We start from the raw sequence: 20,374 nt of genomic DNA, 5'->3' as shown, positions 1-20,374 counted from the left end.
TTCATACTATTCTGGGAATTGAAGGCCTTTGAAGAGTTGCTGTGATTTGCTTGTAGAACTTAAGTCAGTTTCACGTAAGCAATTTTAGTGAAAAAAAAATCATTTTTCATTAAAATTGCTGGTGAATTTGGTGGAAAATGTGTGGGGTGCTATCAGTACGAGATAGTGTCACAACTCAAAAAAAGCAAAACTTGAGAAAAAACGCACTTTTCACAAAAATGAGATTCTGATATAAAAATCCTTGTGTGACTTAACTGTCATCGGTGATATTACTACTATAGTCGAAGATATCACATATAAATTTTGGTCCCGGCGTCGGAATTTGGTTAAGGCGTGCCGCACAGGGGGCAAAGTTCAGAAAAAATTGTTCCTTTGATTTTTTAGGATCACCCTCATGTACATAGGTATGCATGTATCTATGTGCATATCTATATGGTTTGGTATCCATTCTTCTTCGCCATGGTTGTTTTAACGCACAAAATATTTTGTTGCAGTTCAGCTAAAAAAGCATGAGACATACATATGTATGTCCAAAGAAGATTCTACATCTTATATTTTGCCTGCCGATATTAGAAAATAATTTGTCTTTAAATTAGATGTTGCCGACGCCAGGGCTCGAATCCACGTCCTGCGGAGTGGTAGGACACACCTCTTAACCATTCAGCTACAGCGGCCGTCACATATACCGTCATTACCACTCCATTATTTCTTCATGTTTTCACTACACACATATGTATGTATGTAGTTACATATGATACGCTAGGTTCATTCACAAAATATATATATTTTTTACTAATGAAGCTATACGTATACGCAGCTTGTGGTCATACTGATTCACAAGTTGCTTAGCAGCGCTCCTGTTGCTTATTGCAGAATTTTCCCACTGTGACCATCATTTTCTTTGCAGCCATGACGATTTTTCCACTGGCACTGGCAGGGTGAACATTTGCCTGCGTGTGACATTAAGTCAAATCAAGAACAATCTCAGCCAATATCAATGAATGGACGAATATATGTACATTAGACTGCATCACCAAAAAAAGTTGCGGTTTTTCTGCCGGGATTACAAAATTTATTATATTTTAAGACGTCCATTCATAAAAAACTCCATTTTTGGAGGTATTTTCAAGTCAGTCCAGCTCACTTAAATCTTAATATTTTTCCGAAATATTTTGGTGGACGTCTTAAAATATAATAGATTTTATAATTCCAATGGAAAAGTAGTACCGATTTTTTTTTTTTGTATGGGGAGTGATGCAGTCTAATGTACATATATACATTTTGTAGTATGAGTATTAGAGTGGTCCATAAAAACTCGAAATTTTAATGCTCTCATCCCCTAGAATTGTTCTATACCGAAAAAATATACCGTTTTTATTTTGAAAACAAAAAAATAAAATATTTAGTGGTCGCTCAAAGCGCTCCAAATTTTCCATGTCCCAATTTTTCATAGAAATGGCTTAATATTCTTGAAAATCCATATTTATCGAAATATACAATTGGGTATTATTATCGGAAGTCCTCTGAAGAGAAACAGGAAAATCTGTTTTCCCCATATAAAATACATTAGGGCTGTTCAGGATATTGTGCAAATGGTCTTGGATTTGCATTTGTATTTACAATTGCAAATTTTATGCTTGCTACCATGGTAACCGTTTGCATTTTATCGTTGTGAACTTATAAATACAAGATTCTGCACAACGCTATTGAAAACTTTGAGCTCTTTGAGCGACCTCCAAATACTTTTTGACTTCGAAATGAAAATTCGGACTTTCCTTTATTCACATGCATTTTTGGATCATCCTAACGTGTATACATACATATGTAGGTACATAAATAGTATATAGATATTTTTTTATGTACATGTAAATAGCGGCATTTTCCATTACCTTTTCTATAGCTGAAAATTTGTTTACTTCTGTTTCGTTTTTACGCTTCCCCAGTCTTGTTTTATTTTTTGATTTTTTTTCTACTTGCGTCGGCACAATTTAAGCGGCTACCTACACACATTTCTTCATCGCTGCACGATTTTTACTAATAGGCAACAGCAACATGAAGTTGTCTTTGCAATCTATGATTTTTTTTTTTTTTTGCTCAATTCCCTCTTTTTCGATCCTAATCATTAGTAAGGCAATATGTGCCCTTAGTTGGAAAAGCTTAAAGCATGTGCAGTGCTTTTGGCGAAAAAATTTACGATCTAAAAATAAATTTTGTATTAGGGAGATTCTTTCTATTTGGCGCTGTAGACGCTTACTTCACTGACAACAATAGGAAATGCCAAGTGAAGCGAAGTTCTTTTCAACTGGGCCTATTCATCGGAGATTTTGCTTTTTCATGCTACCACCGCGGGTATTGCGTCAAATACTTTCGGGGCTGTAGCGTTTGTCACCAGCCGTAGAACATGCTGAGGGTGCCACGAAAAAAATTTAGAACACCGTCAAAAAAAATAAATAAATACAAAAATCAGTGGTAAGTGGGCTACAGAGCTGCATACTATTTTTTCCAAAGATGGTGATAAAAAAGTTAGAAATTTTGCATAATTTTCGTAACTTTTGCGCAAAGTCTTTGTTAAGTGTTTGTTAAGTAATCAGCTATACATTCACAAAAAAATAATAAACATTAAATAAACTAATGAAAAATATCCAAAAAAAGCTAAAATGTGTCGTCTCAATTTGTATTTGGGTCAGTGTACTTATGTGTGTATGTACATATATACACATATACAAATAAAAAAAATATCATCCACACATCGTTTGTGTTTCAAGAACCAAACCTTTATTTAATAACTATACCACTCGCCCGCCAATAGATCTGCCATCCATTCCATATTTCCTTCTTTAGCATACGAATGCCTAGCTTTCCCTTGTAGACACACTTCTTTTACCCTGTCCCAATCAGTAGTCGAAATCGCATATTTTCGACTGTTCCCCACTTCTTCACATCTGCCATTTAAAATTTTGGCGCAATTGCTTTATTTTTGCTATCTGCATTTTTGTGCACAATTTGTCTTCATTTTTTTTTTGCTTTGGCGCAAAGTATTTTTGGCTAAAATCAAATTTGTTTTAAAAATAACAAATTCATTAGACAGCCGCAGACTCGTGAACACCCGCCAGCCAGCCAGCCAGCCAGCAAGCCAGCCAGCAAGCCAACCTCTGCTCCGCTGCAGCATTGTCACTATTCGCGAAATTTATTTTACTTGCGTCGTATGCAAATACTTTGTATAAAAAGCCAAAACCCCGGCAATATTCAATGGACACTTAAGTTGGTCGTTAATTTTTATGCAGATCTTAAATCAACCTTAATTAATTTGCTTCCCGTTTTCCTAATCAGCTGCATTGTGCTTGTGTACCAAGTGAGGGGACCGAGCGAAAGAGAAAGCGGGGGCGACTAAATAGACGCGAAAGTAAATGTTTTCAAAGAAATTTCACTTGACGCCGAATATCTTATTTGTTTATTATTATCGTTTATACTGGTAACATAGACTTTACAGTTTTTTAAGTAGGCAATTTTAAACGTGTTTTTTTTTTGAAACTTTCTCGCCAGCCTTATCTTTTTTTCTTGATACTTAAGTTGCTTTTCTTCATGATGTAGAGAATGAAGGTGGCGCCCATCTCGGTACCGCTATTCCGTTCTCAGTGAATTTGACAGAAGCGCTGTTTCTATGACGTCACACTAGTGTAACTTTTCTTCTTCTTCCATTCTTGCTCGCGTTTTGGCATTGCTCTCTCGCAAATGCACCAGTGTGATGTCACACTACAATTATTCTCAAAAATCCTCGCTGATATGGGCGCAATCTGTATTATATAATTCTTGGCTTTTCTTATTTGTACTATCAATATGTATAAATAAATAAATAAAATATTTAATATCTACAAATTAATATATTTAGATTTGAGGCCATGCAAAACTTTCCGACAAAAAAACCATGTACAAACTTTCGTTTCTAGTTATTATTTGTTACTATTGCGCATGGATGTATGTATGTATGTATACCAGGGTTGTTTCGAATATTCGCACTCGGATTCGCAACCGCGGAGTTTCCGCATTAATTTTAATATTTGCGGTCATGCAAGTTCCCACTTCTACTTGACCTTTGACGTACCTTGAAATTTCAAAAACAGTTATTTTGTTTACTTGTCGGCCAAAATCTTTTTCATATGCATATACATTGGATCATTGCCTAAAAACTTTCTTTGCTAATTAAAGTCAAAGAGTAAGCTCCTTCAATAGGGATTTCCAGCGGGAATGTTCAACGTCTAGCTATAAAGAGAAATCGATTATCTTTAAAATCGCTCAAATAATTAAATAACTAAATGTCGGTCTGACCTTCAATTAAGTAAAAATTTCGTAACTATCTGAGACCCTCATCATCCGTGATTCCAATAATTCAAATGCAATAAAAAAAACCTATTTAGCTCGCTATAAGCACACATTTTTCAAACCGGTCGCAGAAGAAAGCATTAAAAATGAATTACAAAAACTAAAATCGAAAAACACTGATGACATTACAGGTTCCCCAAATTCTGAAACAGCTAAAGGAATGCGAATGAAGAATTCTTTTTAAAAAGCTTTAGAAAAACCTGACGCATCTAGTTTGGCTTGTAAGCGGTGTTTAAACAACGATCTCGTCATTATGCTAGATTATAATTTCGAAATTTTTAATTCAAGTACTAAAAATTATTAAAAATTACTAACTTTTATATTTTTTATTTACCTAAATAACGCAATTTACTTACCCAATTGTTTCTTAAAAATACTTGACATTCGCATTCGCATCCACGGATGTCTGAAATTCCACATTCCTAGTATGTACATTAGACTGCATCGCCAAAAAAAAGGTGCAGTTTTTCCGCCAAGATTGCAAACTATTATATTTGAAAACTTCCACCAAAATATTTCGGAAATGTATTAAAATCTACATAGAAATATTAAACAAATTTCAGCGGAATCATAAAATAATGACATTTTTCATGCTGTTTTTTATCTTTTTTTCAAAGATTGGTTTAAGACTTAGATTTATGAGGTATCATTGGAAAGGTATTTTCTCATTCTCTTTATTATTATTTGCATGCAAAGTATGAAGGAGAATGGTAAGATAAGCGAGCTTTATTCCAAGTTGAATTAAGTTAAAATTTAGACGTGAATGAGTTTAGTGGCAAAGAAATAAAAAGGGAAAATTTATTTCCAAGAATACCCCACAAGTCTAAATGTGTAAAGTTTTAGCCGCGTTATTACGAGTTTTTCTTAAAGCAATCTTTGAAAAAAGTTTAAAAACAGCATCCAGAATCTCATTTTTATGATTTCGTTTTTTTTTTTTTAATATATTGATGCAAATTTTTTATGTTTGAACTGTTGTGTCATCTGAGGTGATTTCTATCAAAAAATATCCTACAAAACTATTTTAATTCAGGAGGTATTTTCAAACTGGCCCAGCTCACGTAAATCTTAACATTACACAGTAGATTATTTTTTCTATGGGAGTGATGTAATCTAATGTACATACAAACTTCTAAGGAAATTTTGAAAGTCAATGAATTTGTTAAAAAATACGGATCCATGATAAGGAATATTAATTGCATAATTAGATAGTTTAAATTGCGAGATATTTTACAATCTTTCGAAGCAAATTAAAGCTTGTTTAGAAGTACAGCAACCGGCATATTGTTCTGTTGTTCAATACATTCGTAATGAGCGTGCGTTGAAAATCTAAAATTTAAAAATTGTTTATAATTGAAGTTGATACAGTTTAGGACTTAAAATAAAGATCAGTTTTTTATCTATGTTTTATTTTATTCTTTTTCGAAGTAAAAAAAATACTTATTGTTATTTCCCTGTGTTTATAGGCAGTACAGCTTTAAACTTTTCCTAACATTAAATGACTTCGATATCCTGCAGTCCCTGTGAAAAAAAAACAAATTTAGAATTTTTTTTATTAATTTGAGTAAAAAAAAAAATCAGGCGCATATCAGTTTCTCGCCTTCAATCTTAGAGTTGCCACATACATATGTATGTATGTATAAACCAACTGCACAAAAGTAAACTTCACCAGCTATTTGAAGTGTTGCCTTTCCAAAAATTTGCATACTTATCTATAAACAAAAATTTTTACATATTTATAAACACCTACTTGATTAGTTAATTTTATTGCAGCTCTATCTGGCAACTCACATTTTCATACGAAATGTCGTCGACCTACTTACGCTGCAAATCTGTCGAACTAATTATTCACCTACAAACCTACACACATCAGATCTCCAATAAACTGTCCATGCGGGATTTTATTTCCAGAAGTATTCAATAGTGGACCAGCAAATACCTTTCTAAAGGTGTGTGTTGTTTGTTTGTTTGTTTGTTTATTTGTAGTAGCCCAGAGTCAGTCATTAAGTAGCACATAATGTTGGCGCCAGCGCCATCGATCAGACGACACCCAGTGAGGCAGCCAGCCATTTCACTGATTTATATGACACAAAGTGAAGCATAAATATATGTATGTACATATTTAAACATACACAGAAATGTACATAAATAGATACATACATACACTCATATCATATCATAAAATTAGCATATTCACTCGAAATACGCTACCCCATAAATCAAACGCTTTAATTTTTAAACAAATCTCGGTTAAGTCTCTGCAGCATTCGTGTTTCCACCGACTTTATTGCTCGCATATCGCAAACTAATTAAACTTTGGCGACTACATAAATTACCTTAGACAAATTACAGATGGTTGGGTTTTTTGCCTCTTCAGCTGCGCAGCTATGTATTTAGGATTACTCTCTGTGGGATGTTTGCAGTTGAAAGAGCTGAAGACTAGAAAGGAAATAATATTAGCTGCTTAATACTATATGTAGTTAAATACGATATTTACCTTTATTTACACGTATGTATGTTTGTTAGGGCGGGTAAATTTTTTCTTAAAGAATATAACCGACTTTGTTTCGGCAAATGAAGTATTCTACTGGAAATTCTGAACAAAAAAGTCCATGGAAGCTCTAAAATAGATTTCGAGCCACCTTATTTTAAATTTTATTTATTGATTCCTAACCAATATATTTGACTATTTATTTATTTATTTATTTTTTTTTTTTAATTTATGTATGACGATTTTACTTGCGAGCAATTTGACGAATTTTTTAAAGCAAATAATTTATCACTGTCCGACTTAGTTTCGTGTTATGGTATTGTAAAGAATGCTGGCGAAAATACAGATAGAACTCAGGCCATAAAAATGTTAATAATTTTAGCGCGGGTAAATGTTAAAGCTGTTTTTGATAGTTTTTTTTTTTTTTAAGGTAAAAAGTTTCCATCAGCTCGAGATTTTGGGTTGAAGCCATTTTTTTAGAAGCTCTAGCGAGAAACTATAGATTATAGAACCTTCAACTTAGGCTTAGATAAACTTTCGACTCGACAAAAAACTGCGGTAGAAAAAAAATCTGTCACACATTGGCTACCAGTAACCAAAGCAACAACGTGGTCGAGAGTGAACAAAATTAAATTTACAAAAAATAATAATTAAAAAATAAGAAACATGTTTATAAAAATTTAATGAAATTTAAAAACATGTATTTTTTGAAACGATAAAATCTAAAAATTAAAAGAAAATTAAAATTAAAAAAAAAATTAAATAAATAGATCAGAGAAAAGAAAAAAAATCCCGCTGCCCGATGACTTGAACCTCGGATCTCTCGAATTGCATACCAGTGCTTTGCTCTGTCGGCCCTTCCGACTGTTGGAGCAGCGCGAGCAAAATGATATACTATGTATGTACATACCAAGTGCTTTCTATCAAAATTAAACAAAATCTTTCAAACTAATCTTACCTACTGAGCTTCAATTGCTTTACAAAACTATCATTGTGAGAATTGCCTTGTTAAACTGCCTGATCATAATGGTGCCGTTTCTGCAATGCCAGATTTTTGAATTTGATTAGTAAGATCGGTATAGTTTGAACCTTCAGAAAACCATTCAAGTTGCAGCTACTGGATTTAAAAAGCTTCATCGAATATAAAGTCGTAAAAGTTCCTATAAAACCTTTAGCTTTCAAAAAAGAAAAAAAAACAAAAAACAATTTTTTCTTTCATTTATGTACTAGAAATCAGCGGTTTGTCAACTGCTTTCAAGTTATTATTAGATTAAATATAACGTAAACAGAAAGACTTCTTTCTGGTCCACCACAAAACGTGCAGGTCTGCTCTACTTTTAATCTAGACGCTGATTAATCGAAATCGTAAATGTCTAAAAGGACATGCGCCACCAAATAAATAGTAAAGCCCAAAGTAAAAAATAAAAAAATAAAAATATAGAACTATGAATAGCGCAAAGCGCGAAATCTATGCATCTGTTGCTCATTCACGCTTTTCTGCTACAATTTATTAAATTTTTTTTTTTTAGAACTCATGCACCTGGAAATTTTAAATATCTTTTTCATTTACTTTTAATATGATGTATAAATGTATGTAAATATCTTTTTCATATGTACGTATATAGTATATCCGTATTTTCTTATTTCCATTTGCATTTAATTGCCTAAATATTATAAAAATTTATTTTACCTACAACTTCAGATAAGAAGAATGTTAGTACACAAGTGTATGTACGTATATATGTATATGTATTTACATATGTTAGTATGTATACTTATTTACGTTTATTGCACTTGATCGTGCCAAAATTAGTGCCTTTGCGTAAATTACTGACGGTGTTTTGTTTTGTCTGCCGCTGCCATTGACGTAGTAAATACGTACATACATACATATGAATGCATATGTACATACAAAATATTTATCTAGCTAGATAGTGGGAACAGGTGATTATATTTTTGGTTGCTATTTTTTTGGGCAACGTTGTGAAAGTGGGTAAATATATGTACATATATGTACACATGTATGTACATACATACATGCAGTCATATCTATAATAAATTTTGCGTATTTTCACGTAAACATATTGTAGAATGTGAATGAATATGAAGATGAAGAAGAATATATTGTGTATGGGTGTATTTGCGAACTAAAATTGCCCTGCTGTGTTATGAAAATTTGAGAAACGTGTAAATCTACTTCCATACAAACATACATACATTTTTCTAATATTGTTAAACAGTTTTCGCTAAAGTAAAATTGCACACTTAAAAATTGATTTTTTAAAACTTAGCATTCTTGACCGAGGAAATATTCGCACATTTCACCGTTTGTAGAACTGCTATTATTTGTGGATGAGACACTGAAATGAGTGATTTTCAATGGGGTTTTTTTGCAGGGACCGAACATAACAGTTATTGATGAAAACTATCATTGAAAAATTCACTATTAAGGATATGTTCTACAAATAAGTGATACCTACCAATTCGGTTTCTTTTTCAACGAGAATCAAATTTGAAAATAAGTTTTTATTTGTAATTTTTATGCAAAATAAAAAAAAAGTAGCAATTATTTTTGCTATTTATTTTATGAATACAAAATAACAATTATTTTTGGTTTTTATCTAACTAGCCTGCAAATAACTGTTATGATTGACTTTCGTAAATAAAAGTCTTCAATAAGTGTTATCTAGGCCATTTAATTTAAAAATCAAAAATAATTGTTATTTTGGATTTATAAATGAAAAATCAGAAATAACTGTTATTTAAGGAGCAATGGAATAAAAGTAATAAAATAACTGTTAAAGAGCGATTTTTTTAATAAAAGTTGTAACTGTTGCGGTCCCTGGTTATTTGTTCTAGTACTTAGTACTAATATATAGTTTTGTAAAATAATTTTATCCTGTTAACTCCCATTTTTAACTAATGGGCCGTATGAATAAAAACTAAGCAATTAGTTTTTCTTAAAATTTGATACCTTTTACTTCAATTTTTTTTTTTTAAATCGAGTAAAAGTTTAGAAATTTTAAGAAAAAGCAATTGTTTATTTTTATTCATAGGGCCCGATTTCTTCAAAAAGACTCATAATGGTAGGATTTAAATGGTAAAGATCAAAGTAGATACAATTGTGCTTTTTTCAGGTATTTTCAAATTTGGAAGTAGTCGAACATTTGGTCTTTGACGGCATAGCCCAATCAATTTGACAAGAATGTTACTCTCTTTTGTGAATTTCCTGTTGACTTCAGCGGCTTGGTCAGCACAATCGAATGCACCTAAAGATATACATATATATTTACATATTTTCTTTGACAGGAAATGATTGGAAGTTCGTAAAGCTTGATTTTAGTTCGTCGCGAAAGCCTCAACTTTTCTACGACTAACAGAGCCCTAATTACACCTTACGACCTATTGGCAGAAATAAGAATATCATACGTTCCCAATAAGCGGAGGTGTTTTATTTGTTGACGGACTGAGAGAGGGCATTGTTGTTAAGGCCTACATTGTCAATTTCAAATAGGTATGTACATATATGTATACATAGGTGTATTTATTTGTAAGTAAACTCAACAGTTCGGGGGAAAATCTTACTTTTGTAAAAGGGATTCATACATCTGTTCCCTCATTGCGCTCATCTCGTGTATTTTCCTTTTCCACTTATTCTGCCTGCTTGGCTTTTGTGTTTTAAGCACACAGCCGCCCGCCCGCCCACTATTTGCTTCCTTTATTCGCTTGCATTTTTAGGGTCCGTTTTTGCACTTGTTGTTTCAAACGCCTTCCGACTTTCGCCCTTTGCGTTTTTTTTTTCATTGTGTGGACGCTGTAGCATATTTTGTTTTGCTCCCCTTTCGAATTTTTTTTTTTTAACACAAGTACTCACTATTCTTCATAGGGTTCTTCTAGGTCGTCGATCTCCTCACACATGATTTTCTTTGAGAACTTGTATTATATTGTGGTGATAGGTATAAATGGCGTAGGATTTACCTATGCATAAATTGGGGTGTTTTATAATGATGTACATATGTATGTATTGTATATACTTATGTATGTGCATGTGTGATGTTAAAGTATATACTCCTGAATAGTCCTTTTACTTAGAAGGTATTAGTTGCAGTTTTAAGAATTTAGGTTATTGCGCATTTATAAATATTTGTTTTTTTTTTACTTGCTCCAGTTATACATACATACAGTCAGTCAATAAAGTTTAGGTACAGCGAATTTTTTACAATACGGGCAACTATTTTTTAAATATTTTATTTTTCGCAAATTTTTTATAAAAATATGGTTAATTCTACAATAAAAACCCCAAAAAGAAAAGTTCCAAACCTTGTACAAAATTAAAGAAAATTCTGCAAAATTTCATTCAAATATTGCACTTTTTATTTACGCTCTCTAGAAAAAATTTGAGTATGCAGGGTTCAAGTATTATCAAACATTATTTTATATGGAAAAAATGAGCGACACCTTCAACAAAAAAAATTCCTAAAAATCAATGGGCTAAAAAACTGCATACCCAACTTCTTTCTAGAGAGCGTAAATAAAAAGTGCAATATCTGAATGAAATTTTGCGGAATTTTCTTTAATTTTGCACAAGGTTCGGAACCCTGATTTTTGTTGTAGAATTGACGGTATTTTTATAAAAAATTATCGAAAAATAAAATATTTAAAAAATAGTTGCCCGTATTGTAAAAAATTCGCTGTGCCTAAACTTTATTGACTGGCTGTATGTACATAAATACTTTATTTTTCCCTGACATCTAATCATACCGTAATATTTTCGACCAACCTCACTAATTCTAAACAGATATGATCTCAATTTTCATCAGATGGCGTTTAGCATCTGGTTTTTGTCATTAAACTTGAGTTCACATTTGTATACAAAATATTCGTGGAGAATGGTGAAAACGATCGCAGATGAGTTAGCTTTATGACATTTGAGTTTCCGAAGGTGTTGACTTTATCGTACAGTCTGAACGTCTTCAATTGACTGTCCTCCTTGATGGCACAGACCAGTAAGTTATGTAATTTATTAACTGTCGTTGCGACTCTGGAGAGAAAGTTGCTTTAGAGCATATCTGACGGTAGTCTTCACTCCATGTTAAATAAAATCTTTTGCTGCCGAAATTTCCTTGTCAAAATTCTAGGATGGGTTAAGTACAATTGATGAAACGGCATAAACATTGAATTAGTTCCCTTCCCACAATGACGACCACGCTCAAGTTTGTAGAGGAGTATTTAAAGTTCCTTCAGCTCTTGGCAGCGCAAACCACGGTAAGACGCCGCGGTGTGCCAGGCTACTGCGGGATCAAGGGTAACGAAGTCGACAAGCTGGCGAGAAAAGGATGCTAAACCGTTTTAATGGGACCGGAACCATTTTGTGGCATCAGTCTTTCTGAAGACTTTTAATTACTGATGCCCGGTTTCCCAAACAAACCAAAAAAAAAAAAAACACACATGCCCGAACAAAATTGTGTCGTTTTAAATTTTAACAGGCTGATAAGCTTAAAATTGATTGGCGTTTGTCGCCCTAAGACAGGTGTTTTGGTTATACATATCTATGTAGATATGTATGTAGATCCGACATTATTGGTCATCCAATCAACTTTCACAATTACGCCACTATTACGGTAGGGCCATCTCGTTTAAAGGATCCGTCGCATTCAGTAATGGACTTGTGTTGGTTTAAAGCTTTCAGGGCTGCCTGACTGCCTGAGAAAATGAAGACAAGTTTCCCCCTCTGCAGGTCTGTTAGCGGTGTTCGGTGCTGCCTCCTGGATGGCCAATACGTCCGCATTGAATGCATATACTGTAGTGGTAGTGGTCGAAAATAGAAGATATCTTTAGCTCATTTATGGAGAGAACTCCTCGCGCTCTCTCTTCAAATTTGTATACAAGTTTATGGCGTTAGACATTAGGTGAGGTTCGCTATATAAATCCTGACTTGTTGACTTGACGAAAACACAAATTCATATTTCCTATCGAAAGTGGCTGAGGGTATAAAATAGTCGGTACCGAGGGATATCGGTATATTCGCTGAAGTATCGAAGATAGCAGAGTGGCCTGAAATTACCTTGCTCCATGAACCAGCTTCTTTATGGCTACTATTACCAAACAATTAGACCAATTAAATCGTGAGAGATTTCTATTAGATCGCATAAGATCTGGGAGAACTTACCTTGGAGATATTTCTGAAAGAAAGCACACATCTTCAATTCCATCTGCCTCCATGCGCTGCAACAGTTGAGTTGGTTCATCGTTAAGTCCCATCGGTTCAGCGAGCGGTGAGACCTGTGCTGTGCCCGAAACTCAAATTATGACTACACATTCGGGTTCTTTAATAGCACACAGCTGGTAACTCCAACTTCCTGGATATAACTGATTGGTTTTTAAAATTAAGGCGATTAAAGTTGACTTGGGGGAAAATAGGACATGGACGAAATCTGCTGTCATATTGAACACCGTCCTCGTCAACCGCAAATATCAAAGAAAATGCAAGCAATTGTGGGGTATCTGCAAGTGCAAGGGTTTCCGTTGCCCTACATATATGCTGCTTGGTGTAAAATGAGCCTAAACGGAATTCGAATATGTACTTTTATTTTAAAGTCTGTATACATTTTTCAAACGCTGAATACCGCATCATATTTACATCCCACTCAATCAGGGTTCGTATTTGCACACACATGCTCTGCTCACACACACGCCAGAAACACATTCAACTTGCACTCACTGCTCATACACATGTGTGTGCATAAGTGGAAAACAAACTCTACTCACAGAAAAGTGTGTGCTGTTTGTTATTAAGCACATGCACATGTGTGTGAGCCGATTTTTGTACAAATTTCAGCCCATGCACATGCACATAATATATTCTTAAAAGAATTTGTTTATTAAACGTTATTTTTTGAAAGACAATTCAATAAAAAGTGAGATGTTGTTTGTTTTTTATATGACAGAAAACATATTAAAAAATTATTTTAAGATTTGAGTTAGAATTCGAAGTGTATAAGTTTCTCTACGCATAGCACACACATGTGCGTGTGCTTTACATTAATAAAAAGAAAGTACACACATGTGCCCGTGCTTTTTACCAAACGGCACACACATGTGATGTGAGCAAATTTTTAATTTTTTATATGCACAGCACACGTGTGTGAGCGTAAAATGTTAGGATGTGCTGCACATGTGTGTGCAAATACGAACCCTGCACTCAATATTCACTAAAGCTTGCCGCGCGATTTAAAACTCACCACACCGTAATCAACATTATTGACACTAACACTAAAGACATCATAAGCGATAGACATGATATCATTATCATCACTAATATGTATGTACATATGTATAGTACCTTTTTTTTGTTAGCAGCCAACGCAACCCTAATTCCAGAAAAATGCAGTGTCAGCAACATCACGAAGGCGAGAAGAAAAAATTCAAAAAAAAAATGTAAAAAAAAAACAATCTCTGCTTGGCATTTGTTTACATTCGCTGCCGTAAACTGACGTTGATGACGGTGATGATGATGATGAGGATGCGGCTAGCCACACCGCGCTGGTTGACTGGGCGGAACCGGGTGCAGAAAATACCACCCCACTCCCACTCCCGAACCCGGCGCTTTTTCCAGCTTTTTCTTTCTTTCTGTTTTTTTTTGCTTGGTTTTTGAAAAGTTAGAATCTTGCGCAAAGCATTTTGTTGCTCCGTTTGATGTTGCAATTGTATGCTCGCATATTTTTTTCTTTCGCATTTTGCGCAAAAATAGAAATTCAAAAACAAACAAAAAAAAATAAAAGTAAATAGAAAAGCATGTGAAAAAAGCTTAAAATTGAACTGGTAATCTGAAGTGGCAGTAGAAGGATGGATGGCTGGATTGGATGCATGTATGGCGAGTTGGATGGATGGTTGTTGATTCGTTGTTGGTTGTGTGTTGCAACAACAAGTAACAAAGCGTGGCTGCCACACTAAGGACGGATTGAGCTGCAAATCACACACCTGCAGATTCTAGTGCGGCGAGCAGCAGTATGTGTGTGTGTGTGTGAGTGTATAGAATAGCGGCCGGTTGGTGGTGGTTGGTTGGCAAGTTAAGTGGAAAGCGAGTGGGAGCTGCTGCTGTTTCTGCTGCTGCTGCTGCTGCATAGTGACGGGCGTCGTCGACAAGTCACTCATCATTCTATTTAGTGTATGTGTTTGGCAAAAACAAAAAAAAGGTATTTGCCAGGCAGGTGGTCGGTCTCCTCCCACCTGCTTGCCCTCTGTCCCTTTGCGGCAGCGCGTCGGTGGCAGTTTGCATTGCAATTTGCAACACTTAATGCACGACACATGCGGTTCTATGCAGCTACGTGCATATGTACGTGCGTGATTCCATGCATATGCATATAGCGTCACCTGAAATGCAAAAAGTCATAACTAATAAAAAATTCAAAGGTCAGTTTTTGATTTATATGACGAATTTCATCGCATTACAACTACCTACATCATTAAAAAAAAAAAAAAATATCACTCACGCCCTTTTCCATTTCAGTTTCAGCCTTTGTTGTTGGCTTTGTTGAGTGAGTGAGTGAGTGATGTTGTACATAGTACACATTTTATGCGCATTAAAGTTTAGTTTAACTTCAGAGCTTTGGGTTTTTTTTCTCCTCCTATCTGCTTGCCTATTTGTACATCTGCGTACGCTTGTATTTGTTAACGATTCTGCAATGTGGCTATGCAAATCACTGCTGCTGCTGCTGCTGCTGCTGCTGCTGTCAGCATTCACTAACCTACACATCTAAAAAGCATCAGCAGCAGCAAAACAGCAAATTTGTATACCTACTCATTCCTATCATTCCCATTTTACCGGTGTTGCCAACTTTTGCGTAATTTTGATTGACAGCAAGCCAATAGTTAGTTAGTTAGTTAGTTAGTTGCTATGCGATATTCCTAACTCTCTGCGCTCTTTTTCATCCCCATGCCAATGTATCGTCGTCTGCCTCTGCAGCAGGCTATTGGGGGTAAGTAATAGTAAATATTTATGATTTTTTGTTTTGGCTTTGTTTTGTTTTTTGTGCAAGTTTTGCATTGACCTTTTTTGCACTCGGCAAAAATTCCTACACTTCATTGTAATGTGGGCGAAATTCTACCCACCCTTCTATATGGTTTTCCTGTTTTCGACTAATTTTCGTTGTACCTATTAACTGAATTTATGTCATTGGAAAAGGAAATAATGAGTACAACATCAGCAAGTAGTAAGTAATAAATTGGATGAAAATATTTTTGTTTGAGTTTGATATCGTTTCATTGAATGATGTCAAGTAAAAAATATTTAACTTCTGACATTGACGTTTTATAACAGTTGTAAACCTTCATCCAGTGGCTCTCAGTGGAAAGCGTCCAGTGAATTTGTTTAGAAATATTCACAATGTTTACCATGATAAATATTTTTTATTAATCTATTCGACATCTTTTTTCACACACTTTTGAATTTTGGTTGTCACCAATATTAACTCCTTTATGCGAATGACAATTTTGAAGTTCACCAGCAAAATTTAAGTGCGAATTTAAGGGAAAACTTACAATTAAATTTCTTCAGTAGCTTTCGAAATTATAAGGAGAAAGTAACCTAAATTTGTATTTATAAAAAATGTGCATATGTATTTGTATGTATAGATGAGATGCCTAACGGTTCCTCACTGACTATGAATATGTTAAACATAACCCAAATCAGACTGTAAACAGGTTTTTCGATTATATTGGTCTGAGGGCCCCTTGGAAGGTTCCAGCATCTACATAAACTCCTCTTTCTTTTCATCAGAACAGACAGCTAAATGGAATGTCCTGTTGTAAACTAAAAATGGTTGAGAGTTTGCAAGAAGTCGTAGCACCTCCCACCGCGCGTGCCGACTGCGTTCAGAGAATATCAATTTAAAAATTTAAGCGCTTTTCGTTTTTCTTTCGGTGCCTTGATCCACCTAACCTTAATGATAAAACAATATTGATTGTAAATAAAATGATGACCAATATAATCAACCAAAAAGAATTAATACTGGATGCGGCAAAGGAAAAGATGTGTTCCTGCCAGGAGTCCCATTTATTCCCACAGACCTTCCATTTGAATTTAAAAATCTTTTCAGTATTCAATATTATATGATTATATGTATGTCGAATGTTCACGAGCGGATGTCCGAATAGTATTTATGCTTCTACACCGCCACAAGAAAATAAAAGTATTGTTCATAAGGAGCCTTAAATTGAACAACAAAAATAGTTTAATTCATGGTAAACTGAAAATCTTTCTTACTGTTTTATATTTGTATTTGTTTACCCCGAACGACGTCGGATGCTCTGCAGAGGTGCCGACAGATGGCGCTGGAGTTGAGATATTTAGAGAAGCCGTCTATCGTACGACCTATATTAACGGTTATTAACTTTATGATAAGAAGTGCTTCTGCAAAAAAAAAAAATGGTTCCAAAACATAGATAGCGCTAGAATCAAAATATTTAGAAACCTTTTAGATTACTTAATAAAGCTCCATCCATTAAGTATGCATACAAACAAGCACAAAATTGTTTAAGCGTTCCGGATATCTTAGGCACATCCAGGGGCATATCAAGAAGAAGTGTGAGGAATTAGAAAGAGCATGGTAGGAATATTAATGACCCCCTTTGAAGGGGGAAAGAAAAGTCTTTCATCCTGTGGAATAGGAGAATTGTAGAAGAACATATCTCACAGGTGGAAATAAAAACATATAGCATCGAAGGAGATTAGTAGATATATGATATGGTATCTCAGAGCTATTATTCTTGGCCCATGAAGGTTCTGCTCTCTGGTCGCGTCGACCTAAACTAATAATTTTCGGTTTACAAACCGTTTTTGATTTTCGGCGCTATTTTTATATTGGTCAACGCACAAGTTCTTAACAGGCGTCGAGAAGCAATCGAAAACTAAAACCACATACATACACATGTACATCAAAGTTTCAAACTTGAGATTTTTTCCGTCTATGGTGTTGTTCTTCCTTAAAACACTTGAACGAAACCTATTTTTATATGGAAGAAAATGTGCAACACCCTTGACAAAAAGATCTCAAAAATCAAGCGCGATCCTTAACCACTTAAACTTGCACCTTATTATACTAAAATATGGCCGGGCTTTATTTGACTCGCCTTAAATCGGTTAGTCGGTTACAGCATCAATCAGGAAGAAGAAGACATTTGACAATGAAGTGTACATAAAATTTTAGTCGTCTTCATTAGGACTTCGACTTTTTTTGATTCAAAAGCCTGTGTATGTAATGTATTGAAATCTTTTTGGAACCTTTGATATAGGTCTAGAGGAAGAGAAGTGTTCTGCTCTCCAGTAATTTCAACCCAAACAAATATTTTTGCATTTCAACAATATTTGTGCAATGGTCAAAACAAAAGTGCCTCTAAAGCATTGCGATGCAAGTCGAGCATTTGATATCAAATATTTCATAAAAATAATATTATTATGAGCTACAAGATATTTTCACCTTTTATTTACAAGTACGAATATGTACATATGTACATACTTATATAAACATCTTCAATAATCTTACAAAAAAAAAAAACTTTTTTCTATTTTTTCTTCAACTTTTCACTTTCAAATGTATTTTCATAATTCAATTTCTCATTTTCTTTTAATCTTATTGCAGCATTTGTATCCTGTGAAGAAAAAAATAAAAAAATAAAAATCCATCAGCAGCGTCGCCATTGACACGAAACACCACCAACAACAACAACAGCAGCAGCAATCACAGCCCAAAAGCTTTCGTTTATTTGTCTGTCCATACCTTTGGTTCGCAGACGTTGATTATAATGATTACTTCCGTTTGCTGGTTCAAACGCTGTTGGCAACAGTTTTTTGTCGTCGTCGTCGTCGTCGACAGCGCATTGGTGAAAATTTCAAATTAATTTGGACACCTCCTACAGCACTATATGAAATACATACAAAAAAAAAAAAAATTGCAAATAGCAAACATTCGCTGTCACTGGCAAAAAATAAAATAAAAAATTGGTTTTTGTTGACCCCAACACCCACCCACCTCATGGATCTCGTGCACATAATAATACATCGATGCTCTTACAGGCGAAAATGTTTAAAAAGTATTAAGTAATTAGTGAATATTCTGCATTGAATTGCGCAAATTGGACAGCAGTTCCGTTATCGAAGGTGAGTTGAGAAATATTTGTTGCATTAAAAGCAAGTAACGGGTGATTTTTTTGAGGTTAGGATTTTCATGCATTAGTATTTGACAGATCACGTGGGATTTCAGACATGGTGTCAAAGAGAAAGATGCTCAGTATGCTTTGACATTTCATCATGAATAGACTTACTAACGAGCAACGCTTGCAAATCATTGAATTTTATTACCAAAATCAGTGTTCGGTTCGAAATGTGTTTCGCAAACCCAATTGCTGCGAACGGCGACGAATCGACATTTCACGGTCTTCAGCAACACTCTCAGAAACAGACGCAATATTCTCTTCTGTACGCACTGTACGCATTCGTGTGGTTGGTTTAATGTCCAATAAAGTAAACTGAGTGCGAAACTTGGTCACAATCGCATTAATTGTTTGCTCACTTGGTCGATTATGTAGACCATAAATCGGACGTAAAGCGAACCGAACACTGATTTTGGTAATAAAATTCAATGATTTGCAAGCGTTGCTCGTTAGTAAGTCTATTCATGATGAAATGTCAAAGCATACTGAGCATCTTTCTCTTTGACACCATGTCTGAAATCCCACGTGATCTGTCAAATACTAATGCATGAAAATCCTAACCTCAAAAAAATCACCCGTTATAAGCTATTAAGTTTTAAGTTGGTTGGCATTGTCAGAATTTTTTTATACATATTTTCCAATTCAAATTAAAGTATCCTGATATCTAAGCAGTCTATAACGGCGGGCTTACATTACACCGGTAGCACTCCAGCTCAGCAATACCCACCAGCGTTGTATTGAAATAGCTGTTGTCTTCATTGCATAGTCTTCAGGGCTGGATTGAAAAGTTACTCGATTGGATCAGTTACTAGGTCCGATGCTTTAAGGTCCTGTTTCAGTTTATTCGAGTTCTAATCAAGCAAAAGTTCTAAAAAGCAAAACTATTAGATAGACTTATGTAAACAGGTCATATGCCAAATCAATCCCAAATATGTACAATATCAGCCGTTAATCAAAATAGTATAATTTTTGGGTTTTTGTGTAGGGCCTCAACCAATTTCGGAGCTAATTTAACCCGCATTTTGAAATTCTATGTACGTTCATTAAAAATGGCAGTAGAGGGGTTAAATTATTCTACAAAAAATTTTACTATTAACCGCAGAAGGTGAAAAAGTCTCTGAATTATGAGCTTTGTGCTCGCACAGTGGAACATTTTCTACTGATTTTTTTTTTTAAATACTTGAAACGGATTTTATAAAAGATAGTTTAGGCACATATTTAAAAAAAATTGTATTTTTATCATCGTATGCTCAAAGTCGAAAATTAAAAAAAAAAAAAAACTTCAAACTATTAAGT

At 34.4% G+C, this 20,374-nt stretch overlaps 1 protein-coding gene across 2 annotated transcripts in view; it reads left to right on the top strand.

Annotated features, from left to right (window-relative positions):
* The window catches only part of cic (Putative transcription factor capicua), a 107,138-nt gene that overhangs the window by 42,978 nt on the left and 43,786 nt on the right, over positions 1 to 20,374 (top strand). For both annotated transcript variants that reach the window (XM_017613365.1, XM_017613364.1), the window contains exon 2: positions 18,508 to 19,025. The gene's annotated coding sequence lies outside the window, so the exon portion shown is untranslated. The remainder of the gene's footprint in view (positions 1 to 18,507; positions 19,026 to 20,374) is intronic.

The sequence above is a fragment of the Rhagoletis zephyria genome, unplaced genomic scaffold (assembly GCF_001687245.7).
Source record: "Rhagoletis zephyria isolate East Lansing unplaced genomic scaffold, Rhagoletis_zephyria_1.1 Rzeph_scaffold_00650, whole genome shotgun sequence".
In the NCBI taxonomy this organism is placed as follows: domain Eukaryota; kingdom Metazoa; phylum Arthropoda; class Insecta; order Diptera; family Tephritidae; genus Rhagoletis; species Rhagoletis zephyria.
Note: the sequence above shows the minus strand (reverse complement) of the source record. Positions and strands in the feature narration are given on the sequence as shown.